The following is a 12,647-nucleotide window of genomic DNA, read 5'->3' on the forward strand; positions in this document are numbered from 1 at the left end:
CGGGCTGGTATGTGGGGGCCGGGGAACGCCGGCGGTCCGCATGGGCCTTGGCCCTCGTCCGGGGCTTTAACAGGGCAGAGCGGGCGGTCCGCCACACCCGGCGGCACCTCCTGAGGTGGGCCTGGACCGAGGGCACACCGACCTCTCCCTCCACCAGCGGGAACAATGGGGGCTGGTACCCCAAACATGCCTCAAAAGGGGAGAGGCCGGTAGCAGACGAGATTTGGCTGTTATGGGCATACTCAATCCAGGCCAGATGGTGACTCCAGGCCGCCGGGTGCGCGGAGGTGACGCAGCGAAGGGCCTGCTCCAGCTCCTGGTTAGCCCGCTCTGCCTGGCCGTTTGTCTGGGGGTGGTACCCGGACGAGAGACTCACGGTGGCCCCCAGCTCCTTACAGAAACTCTTCCACACCTGCGAAGAGAACTGGGGACCATGATCTGAAACAATGTCCGATGGTATCCCATGCAGCCGCATGACGTGGTGGACCAGGAGGTCTGCTGTCTCCTGGGCCGTCGGGAGCTTCGGGAGGGCCATGAAGTGGGCCGCCTTGGAGAACCGGTCCACTATCGTGAGAATAACGGTGTTGCCCTGGGACGGCGGGAGGCCCGTGATGAAGTCCAGGCCGATGTGAGACCAGGGGCGATGAGGCACCGGCAGGGGTTGGAGGAGTCCCGAGGTCCTTCGATGGTCTGCCTTGCCCCTGGCGCAGATGGTACAGGCCTGGACGTAGTCCCGGACGTCGGTTTCCAGGGACGCCCACCAGAAGTGCTGCTGGACTACTGCCACGGTCCTACGCACTCCGGGATGACAGGACAGCTTGGACCCGTGACAGAAGTCCAATACGGCAGCTCTTGCCTCTGGTGGGACGTACTTTCTGTTCTTGGGGCCGGTCCCCGGGTCCGGGCTCCTTGCCAGGGCCTCCCGGACGGTCTTCTCCACGTCCCAGGTGAGGGAGGCCATGACAGTGGACTCGGGGATGATGGTCTCGGTGGGGTTCGACAGCCCCGCTTTGGCTTCTTCTTCGTGCACCCGGGACAATGCATCTGATTTTTGGTTTTTGGTCCCGGGGCGGTACGTGATCCGGAAGTCAAAGCGCCCGAAGAACAGATACCAGCGGGCTTGCCTGGGGTTCAGCCGCTTGGCGGTCCGGATGTACTCCAGGTTCCGATGGTCAGTGAAAACCGTGAAAGGCAACGATGCCCCCTCCAGCAGGTGTCTCCACTCTTCAAGAGCCTCCTTCACCGCGAGGAGCTCCCGATTGCTGACGTCATAGTTCCGTTCAGCTGGGGTCAACCTGCGGGAAAAATAGGCACAAGGATGGAGAACCTTATCAGCCTCCACGCTCTGGGACAGCACGGCTCCTATCCCTGAGTCAGAGGCGTCCACTTCCACTATGTACTGGCGATCAGGATCAGGCTGCACCAGAACTGGTGCAGTCGAGAACCGGCGTTTCAACTCCTGGAACGCGGCTTCGCACCGATCCGACCAGGTGAAGGGGACCTTGGTGGAGGTCAGGGCAGTCAGGGGGCTAACTACCTGACTGTAACCTTTAATGAACCTCCTGTAGAAATTTGCAAAGCCGAGGAACTGCTGCAATTTCCTGCGGCTTGTTGGTTGGGGCCAATCTCTCACCGCCGCAACCTTGGCCGGATCAGGGGCGACGGAGTTGGAGGAGATGATGAACCCCAGGAAGGACAAAGAAGGGCGGTGGAACTCGCACTTCTCGCCCTTCACAAACAGCCGGTTCTCCAACAACCGCTGTAGGACCTGACGTACATGCTGGACATGGGTCTCAGGGTCTGGGGAAAAGATGAGTATATCGTCCAGATATACGAAGACGAACCGATGCAGGAAGTCCCGCAAGACGTCATTTACCAAAGCTTGGAACATCGCGGGGGCGTTAGTGAGGCCGAACGGCATGACCAGGTACTCAAAGTGACCTAACGGGGTGTTGAATGCCGTCTTCCATTCGTCTCCCTTCCGGATCCGAACCAGGTGGTACGCGTTTCTAAGATCCAATTTAGTGAAAATTTGGGCTCCATGCAGGGGCGTGAACACTGAATCCAACAGAGGTAACAGGTATCGGTTGCGAACCGTGATCTCGTTCAGCCCTCTGTAATCAATGCATGGACGGAGTCCGCCGTCCTTTTTACCCACAAAAAAGAAACCAGCACCCATCGGGGAGGTGGAGTTCCGGATCAGCCCGGCAGCTAAAGAGTCCCGGATGTAGGTCTCCATTGATTCGCGTTCCGGACGTGAGAGGTACAACCTACTGGACGGGTACTCAGCGCCCGGGACCAAATCGATGGCACAATCCTACGGTCAGTGCGGGGGAAGAGTGAGCGGCAGATCTTTGCTGAAAACGTCAGCAAGATCATGGTACTCCTTTGGCACCGCCGATAGATTGGAGGGGACTTTAACCTCCTCATTAGCCGTCGTGCCGGGAGGAACCGAGGATCCTAAACACTCCCGGTGGCAGGTTTCGCTCCACTGCGTCACAACCCCGGACGGCCAATCTATCCGGGGATTGTGCTTCACCATCCATGGAAATCCCAAAATCACTCGGGAGGTAGAAGGTGTTACATGGAACACGATCTCCTCCCTGTGATTCCCAGACACAACCAAGGTCGCTGGCTGTGTCTGATGTGTGATTAATGGAAGCAGGGTGCCATCTAGTGCTCGCACCTGCAATGGTGCCGGCAGAGCCACCAGGGGGAGCCCTACTTCCTTTGCCCATCTGCTATCTAGCAGATTCCCTTCCGACCCCGTGTCTACCAGTGCTGGGTCGTGAAGGGTTAAATCCCCACAAAGGATCGTTACTGGGATTTGTGCAGATTTGCGGGGTTTCCCCGCGTGCGTGTTATGGCCCACCCTTAGCCCAGTTTCTAAGGACGGGCGTTGTAGTTTGACCGTTTGGGGCAGTCCTTCTGCCGGTGCTCACAAGAGCCGCAGATAAAACACTCCCCGCGGGCCAGCCTCCTTTGTCTGATGTTTGTTTTCACTTTGGCCCTGCTCGTGTCCAAAGCCTCCTCAGCAGGGGGAGCTGTAGCCACACGGTGCTCTCTGGCTGTGAAGCGTGGGGACGACGTCACCTTTTCATGCCCGGTCACGCCCCCCGGCCTGCTCCCGACGATGCTCGTTTAAATGGTTGTCTAAGTGTATAACTAAATCGACAAGCCCGTCAAAATCCCGCGGTTCCTCCTTAGCCAGCAGGTGCTCCTTCAGGACCGGAGACAGTCCATTTACGAAGGCGGCGTGGAGCGCAACATTATTCCAGCCGGACCTCGCTGCCGCGATGCGGAAGTCGACTGCATACTCGGCTGCGCTACGGCGCCCCTGTCTCATTGACAGCAGCACGCTCAAAGCGGTCTCGCCTCTGTTGGGATGGTCAAACACTTGTTTGAACTCCCGTACAAACCCAGTATAAGATGTTAGGAGCCGTGAATTCTGCTCCCAAAGCGCCGTAGCCCAGGCGCGTGCCTCTCCTCGAAGCAGATTAATAACATAAGCCACCCGGCTGGCGTCTGACGCGTACATGACAGGGCGCTGTGAAAAAACGAGCGAACACTGCATGAGGAAGTCTGCGCACGTCTCAACACAGCCCCTGTATGGTTCCGGAGGGCTTTTGTATGCTTCAGGGGACGGTGGGGGGGGGTCGTTGAACGACCAGTGGAACGTCTGTTACAGGCCCAGGACCAGCCAGAGGAGTGGCTGCAGCAGCGCCCTGATCGCGCGCTTCCACCCTGGCGGTGAGAGCCTCCACCCTCCAGTTAAGGAGAACATTCTGCTCGGTCACTAAATCTAACCGAGCCGTGAAGGTGGTTAAGATCTGCTGCAGCTCACTCAACACGCCTCCCGCTGACGCCTGTGCTCCTGGCTCTTCCATTGGCCATTCAAGCTCGGGTTGACGCCCCTCGGAATCCATGACGATGGCCGAGAAATCCTGTTGGGAAGGTGTCGTAGCACGGACCCACAACAGGGGGCGCAAATGAACGGACAATGAATAAGCCAAAAAGTAACAATTTAATGTTGTGATAATACACAACTAAATACACAGAAATTTGCAAAGTCAATTGACACCAGGTGACGTTTGGGCAGGCTCGAAGATAGAAGACCCCCGACGAGAGAGAAGCCGCGTCCCACACGGCTTCCACCACCAACGGTCTGAAGAACACCGGAGCCGCCGAGTCCCCAGGTGGCCTCTGTCTTCGGCTGTCGACCCTGGTACTGCTGGCAGAAAGCAGAGATAAGATGAATGAGTGTGAGTCCGCACACTCAGTAATCCACAGTCTGTACACAGTTAGGAGGGAGCACCTCCACCTCCAATCACACACTCGTGCAGCTCCTGGTTAACCACTTATCTGGTTTGGAGTGTGAGGCGAAGCCGTCGCTGTCACACCAAACGCCAATCCCACAGACAAGGAAAACCACCAGGAAAACGGCTGCAACAGAAGTTCAGATTATTACACAACGTATGTGTCAGCAGAGAAATTACCTCTTCAGTAGTTGCGATTTCTCGGCGAGGAGGTGGAGTTGCAGTCCGGCCTTTATGGTGGTGATGATGATGATGAATGAGTGACAGCTGGTGCAGAGGATGAATGACAGCTGTCACTTCTTCTGGGTCTGGTGCCCTCTCATGCTTGGAGCCCGCACTCCAAGCAGGGCGCCCTCTGGTGGTGGTGGGCCAGCAGTACCTCCTCTTCAGCGGCCCACATAACAAATTGCGCTTTAATGTGGGAATGTGATGTACCTGGATGACATTCGGATGATTCCGTCCCACACAGCTGGCATGGCTCGGCTCAGGGTTGACAGGCACACTCCTGACCGATCAGCCAGCTCCTGCTGGAATGCCCCTGCTGTCAGGAAGCCCAGCGTGGTCGGCATCGGTGTGGGCACAGACACCTTCTGGCTCCTCATGGTATTGTGTTCTAGGGCCGGTCACAGTTCTGTGCACAACTCCAGTGACAGTGACAAGTAATTTGCAAGTAAATCCTTGCATTCCCTGAATACACACTCACGTTGGATTGCACCATTTGCAAGATCCTCTAACAAAACTAACGCAGGGATTGTTAGTGCCATTTTCCTCATCACTTTGCGCATGCTTTTATATCCATCCATATAATTGCAAACACCCTGGGTGTGTTAATTGTTCATAATTATGTCTCTGTTGTGCCATTACTCTGACTTTTTGTTTTCACATTATTAACAGTTTCCCAGCATCACGTCTATGTGTCGCCAGCAGAACAATAGCTGTAGAAACGTGCATACACCAGCAATGAACTTGGTGTGATGCACCGCACATTTCCACGTTCATTTTCCTTTTGATTATCTGAACGTTGGCGTGTAGATCGACGTGCACCACGTTTTTGTGTGTATGTAACCTTTGCACATGAGGCCCGTGGTGCCCCCAAAACTGACCGCTATGTCTGGAAGGGTGCTAAACTGATATCTCAGCTACTTAGTAAACTTACATGACCTTCACTAAAACGTTTTCAATTAGCATTAGAAAAGCAGTTAAAGTTTAAATTCTCTGAAGTGCACACAAGATCTGGAGCTTTCAACAATCCTTCTGGATATGTGCAACAACTTTGTGCACTTCTGGAATCCTTATGCAGTGGCAGAATTCTGATCTAGTGTGGGCCCACTTTCAGGATTTTTCAGCTTTGCAAACTGTGCATAACATTTCAAAGGATTCTTCACCAAGACTGTTACTCACATGTTGCCAGCACCAGGTGATGTCGCGCCCCACTCATGAATAAGAAATGAGCTGACATGGTGCTCGTTATTTTAAATGGAAAAGAAGTACTGCGGTCAAAGACTCAGTTCTGGCAGCATGTGCTGCTATCACAATCATCACACCATGGAACCGCCTTGGGTCCTGGATGGCAACCACCCACCCCATTCCCATCTCTTGAAAATGCAAACCCAAACACATAGACCCCTCACTCGGCATCTCAAGTGGAGTAACCAGGTATCCACTGATTCCATAAAGACCACAACATCATCCATGAAGTCAAGATCAGTAAACCTTTCCTCTGCAACGAAGGCACCTAAGATGTTGGTTTCCGCAACCCTTCCCAACACTCCCACCATTGAACAGTGTAGGAGCCCGAACATATCCCTGAGGAACAACTGTCTCCACTGGGAAAAACTTTGTTTCAGCCTCCGCTCCCTGCAGCACTCTCAGTATCTGTGTGCAGGCACAGTTAGCCATACAACATTAGCTTAAAAACAAATTTTGCACAGTGAGCCTCTTTTAATAACTGATGTTACATTTGCACAAACTCTTGATTGTGCGATGCTGACTGATGGCTCTATGATTGGTACATTTCTGTGCTATGATACTCTACGGCCTCTTGTTTTTTGCGCTAATTTATCAACGCTAATGAAGCAAAAACAATCTATTTTGAAGCAGATGAGACGGTCTTTGCAAGCTCCTCTAAATGATTGACCTTCTAAAAAAGCGCGCTGCCTACCGAGGCCGTGCTTTTTTGCTGCTACTAATTATGCCACTATAAATCTTATGGGTGTGTCACGGCTGCATTGAAGTCGGAGGAGGGACGGTGGCTTTCAGCTAGTGCTGGATATGAAAGGTGGTGGGGGTGATGAATGCCCGTGGGCCTCCACTTGATGAATTAGGCAAGGGGTTGACGAGGAGTCAGGGATGGTCAGGCTTTGTGTGAACAGACACCAGGGCCCTCGCTGCAAAAAGAGGATGAAAGGATTCATCTCGGCCAAAAGAGTGGAAGGACAGAGATTAAAGAAAAGAGTTGAAATAGTGAATTCAAGGAAATACCCAACCCCCTTTCTTGCTTTTTATCACATGTGCATGTTCAAACATTTCCTCATTGTTTACCTCTGCAGTAGTATTAATCTTTTATGAATATCTATGGCAAATTTTTATTTTTATTATTTATTTTGTTTTAATGTTACATCTGTTGCTGGTCAGCCATATTTTATAATTGACATGGCAGATTTATGGACACACACACACACACACACACACACACACACACACACACACACACACACACACACACACACACATGCATACGCAAGAAAAAAAAAAAATCAGAGTTAAAATGTTCCCATATGCTGAGAACCTACAGAGGATACAGAGATGAAGATAATGACCTCGTGCACTGCCGCAGCTTTGAAGCTCTTTTCCCGTGAGTCAGAGTCAAAATTGAAAATTGAAGTTACACATGCAGCACATCTCGGGGCTAATATGTAGCTCGCTCACCCATTTATTTAGAGAAGACAAAATGTGTCATCTTCATCGGCATGAGCAGTGGTCTGCTTGGACACGTTAAGCTGTTCTGTTTGTTGTTGGAGGTGTTTGTCTTATTTAAAGACGCCTTATTCTCTGCATGATTTTTACCAGGCTAATACATATACAGAAAGTTCTGTTTTGGAATCTTGCATAATCTGTGACATACCGATGAAGCTAGTCTATCTTTTTGTGGAAAACAACAGGGAGAGAGGTGAAGGGACAGGTGAGGAGGTACTGTGGTTCACCTCCTTTCTATTTACGTGTCAGATCATCTTTTTGAGATCTCAAAGTAAGGTTTTTGGGTAGAGCATGCCACATCCAACCCGGTCTCACGGCAAGTCGTGATTCAGCAGCACAAAATATACATTAATCTACTGGTTTGTGATATTGTGGCGAAAAGCGCCTCATTTTCGTGACGGCACCACAAATTCATTCTAATTCATTCCATTGATGGCTGCAAGAAGTTGAAAGTGAAGTGGAGGGGTTGGGGGTGCTTATGGTTAGGGTGGGGGGAAGAAGTAGGATTAAGTTATGGTTAAGGTTAAGGTTGAGGGTAGGAATAGGGTTTGTAATAGTGAGTTTAAAAAAAAACCCATCACAAAAATTTGACTCTTTTCGTGACGGGGAACGAAAAAGAAACGTGAGGCTGGGCTGGCCACATCATGCTTATGGGGTATTTTTTTATAGAAACTTCAATTTTGTGGGGAGGTGACGGTCTAGTGGTTAAGCATTGGGCTTGGGACGAGAGGATCCTTGGTTCAAATCCCAGCCTGACGGAAATTCACTAAGGGCTCTTGGGCAGGTCCTTAATCCCCTAGTTGCTCCCAGTGTATAGTGAGCGCCTTGTATGGCAGCAGCCTGACATCGCAGTGAATATGAGGCATTATTTTAAAGCGCTTTGGGCGTCTGAAGCAGATGGAAAAGCGCTATATGAATGCAGTCCATTTTGTGTTTGGTGGGTCGGTGTTGGAAGCATGTGGGCTGTAACAACCTCATGTGCAATCCGTGATAGATCCAGGTTTTCACGTGTGTAAAATCTCCACTAAGAGATTGCATGTTTGTACATTTTTGTTGTTTTGTTTGGAGTTTTCCTCCTCCTGAAAATCAGCAACCAGAGCAGCCTCTTCAGACACAGACTGCTCCTTCCCAAGTGCAGGACCAACAGACTGAAAAACGTCTTTGTCCCTCAGGCCATCAGACTGTACAACTCCTCACTCGGGTGGAGGAGGAGTAACAGGAAGACAGAGGACGGGAAGGAGAGGAATAGTAGTAGCCATTAAACCATAGCGAGCAGTATTTCTGGTATTTAAATTTGTGTATTTATATTTATATTTGCAAACTGTTTTTTACATTCACTTTTGATACTGTGTGTGCTTCTTACCCTGTGTGCTGCTATGCAATGCTGCTGGAACCTTAATTTTCCTGATCTTCCTAATCTGAAAAGTATTTGGGGATTGGTGACACACTTTCACCACTGTGTTGATTGCCTGTTTGGGCTGAAGCAGTGGTTTCTAGGGTAGGTCATGTGACACTGAGATCATAGATCATTTCAGCAATGGCGACCAATTGTTGCTGTGCAGTGCATTGTGGTCTACCTTGTATTCAAACACAATTCTTATGCCACTGGAGTTTGACGAGGATAGTTTTGCACAGAAGTATTCGCTCAACTGTTGTTCTGGTGATTGTGCAGTTATAGTTGCAATATGTATGCAGCAACAGGAAAAAAAATTAAATATTCTTGAAGGAAATAAACATGGAACACGACTTTGGCCTCCTGCAATGTTTGGATACATTTCTACCCATAATTCAACACGTGCATGCATGACACTCAGAAGCCCATGTTTCTGAAATGGTCCACAGTGTTACAAGACTATTTATACATGAACTTCTGTGACATGTGTAATCGAAGTATAAAACAAGCTATTTCAGGCCAGAATTTCACTTCTGACGGGGAAGATTCAATATGCAAGGGTGTAAATTTGTGCAACTTTAAGGTTCTTTAATGTGAAATTTAACTATAAAAGGCAGATTTAAAAAAATCATTTTGCACAACATGACCCCTTTAAACAGAGATCTCAGTATATTTAAACACAGGTTGCAACGTCCTCAAACAGCTGTTATTTGACCAGCACTCTGATTCAGGTGGAGCCCTCTACTGTCATTGATATCCAGTTTAGGAGGAGGCCAGAAGGCCTCACGGTCCTCCTGATGTAGTCATCAAATCTACGAGTAAAATCAAGTTCCTCAAAGTCTTCCTAACCTCAGCCCAGTTGAAGGAATTGAAAAAATATCATCTGACAGTGTCAGCGACTGTGAGGACTGAAAGTTTATATCTCAAATCACGCAGTTAACGGGCCGCCGAAAGGCTCAGACCTTCAGCCTCTGGCTAAATCAGGGCACACAACGGTGCAGTGACATGTTGAGCGTAACTGCAGAGCTCCAAACTCCCAGCGAGAGAAAGCACATCATCTGTTCTTATTTTACCTTTTGTCAGGCAGCATGTGGAAAATGATCTTCACTGTGAGTTATTTGCAGAGCTGGATTCCGTGTTATTTCATTCCCGAGCAGAGACATAACAGAGAGGGTCTCCTCTTTCACGCAGGTGGTCCTCCGGCCTTGTTCAAGGGCGCTGTGTGAGCCGAGGCAGGGGCACGAGGGGGCGGACGGGTGGAAGACATGGACAGATGCATGCGAATTTAGGTAATGGTGTAACATTTCAGCGCCTGCTTTGCTTGGCCACACCATGTAAAGATAGTGTTAATTAATTTGTTTGCTTTGCTTTCAAGCACTAATGAATGAAGCCCTGCAGGTTTTTGAGAAGCCACCAGTATGCAAGGAACACAGTCTAAAACCAACATTTGTTGTACAAATTGCTTGCATATGTTCTTTGGAGAGGAAAAACGCTCCATGTAGTGACACTCCAAAAGAGATGTCCACCCGCCGTTGCCACCCCCACCCTTTTTTTTTTTTTTTTATTTTTTTTTTATTACTGCAATAGGAAAACCTTGGCAGGAATTTTTTGTCTCCAACATTTTGGTTTAGCGCTTAATTATCCTTAGTCCAAACTTGTGGTTTTGGTGTTTCCTCGGATGAATTATTGAACTGTAAACTGGAACGCTAGACGTTGTGTTGTATGGTGCCTCACCAAACCAAAATATGAGCAGAGGCTTCATATTTTCTTTTAATCTTTCATATGATCTGGCGCAATCTTCTCAAATTCTCACCCAGACTAATCGGAGAACATCTTCAACATTACAAGGTAGCGATACTAGCTAACTGTACAACCAGCTTACAATAAAACATTTGTAGGTATTGTGCAATATTCCACAGGTCCATCCATCACATCTATCCTCCCATGAATGCATTAATGTTACTAGGACTCTGCTGCCATTTCATATTTGGTGCACAGGTTTTGACTCAAGAATGAGATTGTTGAAAAATCGACAATAGAACAACATTTCAACATGTTCACACCCCGTCAACAAATGTCCAGAATGTTTTCCGTATTTCACATGCCCCCCCCCCCCCACCCTCTCCCACATGAGTTTGAATATTCACCCAATTGCATCTTGTCACCTACAACATCCACAACAATAGTTCAATTTATCAAGTTGAGATAAGGCCCCCATAGGTGCACATTTCTATAGGCTGTAATGGAACATATTGCCAGGCGCTGAAGCATTAGGAATCAGAGCATCTGGCTTTGTTTTTGTCTTGGATCAAAACTAAAAATCCAGGATTTCAGTGACTTCTTGGACTCAGCCATCAGACATGTATCTTTATGCAGTGAAAGTGTTCAGCTTGTCAGGACACTCACTTATCTTGGCAACAACAATCATGTCTCTGGATTCTTGGCATCTGAGATCAGGAGACACATGTGAACAGATTGTGGTGTCATGAGGCTGTTAGTCAGAGGTGTCTGGCAATGCCATTGTCTGGATGAAGGTCCGGGTTTTAGGGTCCTGGTGCTGCCTGTCTTACTGTATGGTTGTGGGTCTTGGACTCTGTCCAGTAACCTAAGGAGACAACTGGATGTCTGTGCCACTAGATCTCTTTGGTGGACCACTGGAATGACTTTGTGTCAAATGTGTGGTTACTTTGGAAGACTAAGATGAGAGTTATGGCTTCATGGGGGATCATTAGCTTCCACATTTTGGACATGTGATGCATTTCTCTGGACTTGATCCAGCATTGAGGTGTGTCAGTATTAAGGTCCCCAGGAGGTAGAGAAAGCCAAGGAGACACAGTGTTTCACCTGACTGCTGCATATCGATGTCACTTTCGAGAGATGGGGATGGATGCCATCAAGGACTCGGGCAGTTCCTTGGTGTGGTGGATGCAGTGATGTGTGGTACCAGTGCATGCTCCCAGACTTGACTTGACTGAAGTGTTACCACTATAGCTGTCCAAAATAACAAAATTCCCCTATTATTCAGTTCTCATGCCCACTGAGATTTGAGGCTTAAACTCCTTTAAGGTTTTACTTTGTACAACTAAACATTATCCTAAAAAAATACCAGAAGTTTTCGTTGTGACTTTTGACCAAAGTGAAATGATGTCTTGCTGAATTTCAGTAACTACTGAGGCTCAAGAGCAGATTTTTATCTTAAAATACTCAGTGAAACTGTTGGACATTATGTCTCATGACCCTGTCCGAGGAGGTGCCATGATGCATACTGTTCTTTGCTTACCACGCTACACAGACAAAACACAGTTCTGACATGACACGTACCGTTATAGATAAACAACGCGAGCAGTCACCTCATATAAATGTCAAAAGCAGCATTGTTCAACCAGTCACATAGCTCTACTGATCCATGCACAGGGCGAAGGCCCACCCATCTGGGTGCGGGTCAAGTGCGGGCTTAAGACAAGGTGTTGTAGCAACTCTCTGTTCAGTGAAGGCATCATCTTTTAATACGACATCTGAATTTGAAGTCCGTTTCCTGTCAGTCTTTGAGTCTTCTGAGTTCGCTCCCATCATTAAACTACCAGGAAGGGATCAGCCAGCGGGAAAATCCCCAACAAGACCAAGAGCCTTGTCTTGGTAATCCATGGTGCACGGTCTAAATTGTGCAAGTGCATGTGAGTGGGTGTATCTCCACGTTGTAATTTACATGATGCAAAATCTGACCACGAAGTAACTATACATAGTCACCCATTGACTTTGGCATTTGTGCCAAAGAGTTCAATCTTTGTCTCATCAGACCAGAGAATTTTGTTTCTCATTGTCTGAGATTCCTTCAGGTGCCTTTTGGCAAACTCCAGCTGGGCTGCCATGTGCCTTTTACTAAGGAGTGGCTATCGTCTGGCCACTCTACCATACAGGCCTGACTGGTGGATTGCTGCAGAGATGGTTGTCCTTCTGGAAGG

This window comes from Thalassophryne amazonica, chromosome 11 (genome assembly GCF_902500255.1).
Source record: "Thalassophryne amazonica chromosome 11, fThaAma1.1, whole genome shotgun sequence".
NCBI classification, from domain to species: Eukaryota; Metazoa; Chordata; class Actinopteri; order Batrachoidiformes; family Batrachoididae; genus Thalassophryne; species Thalassophryne amazonica.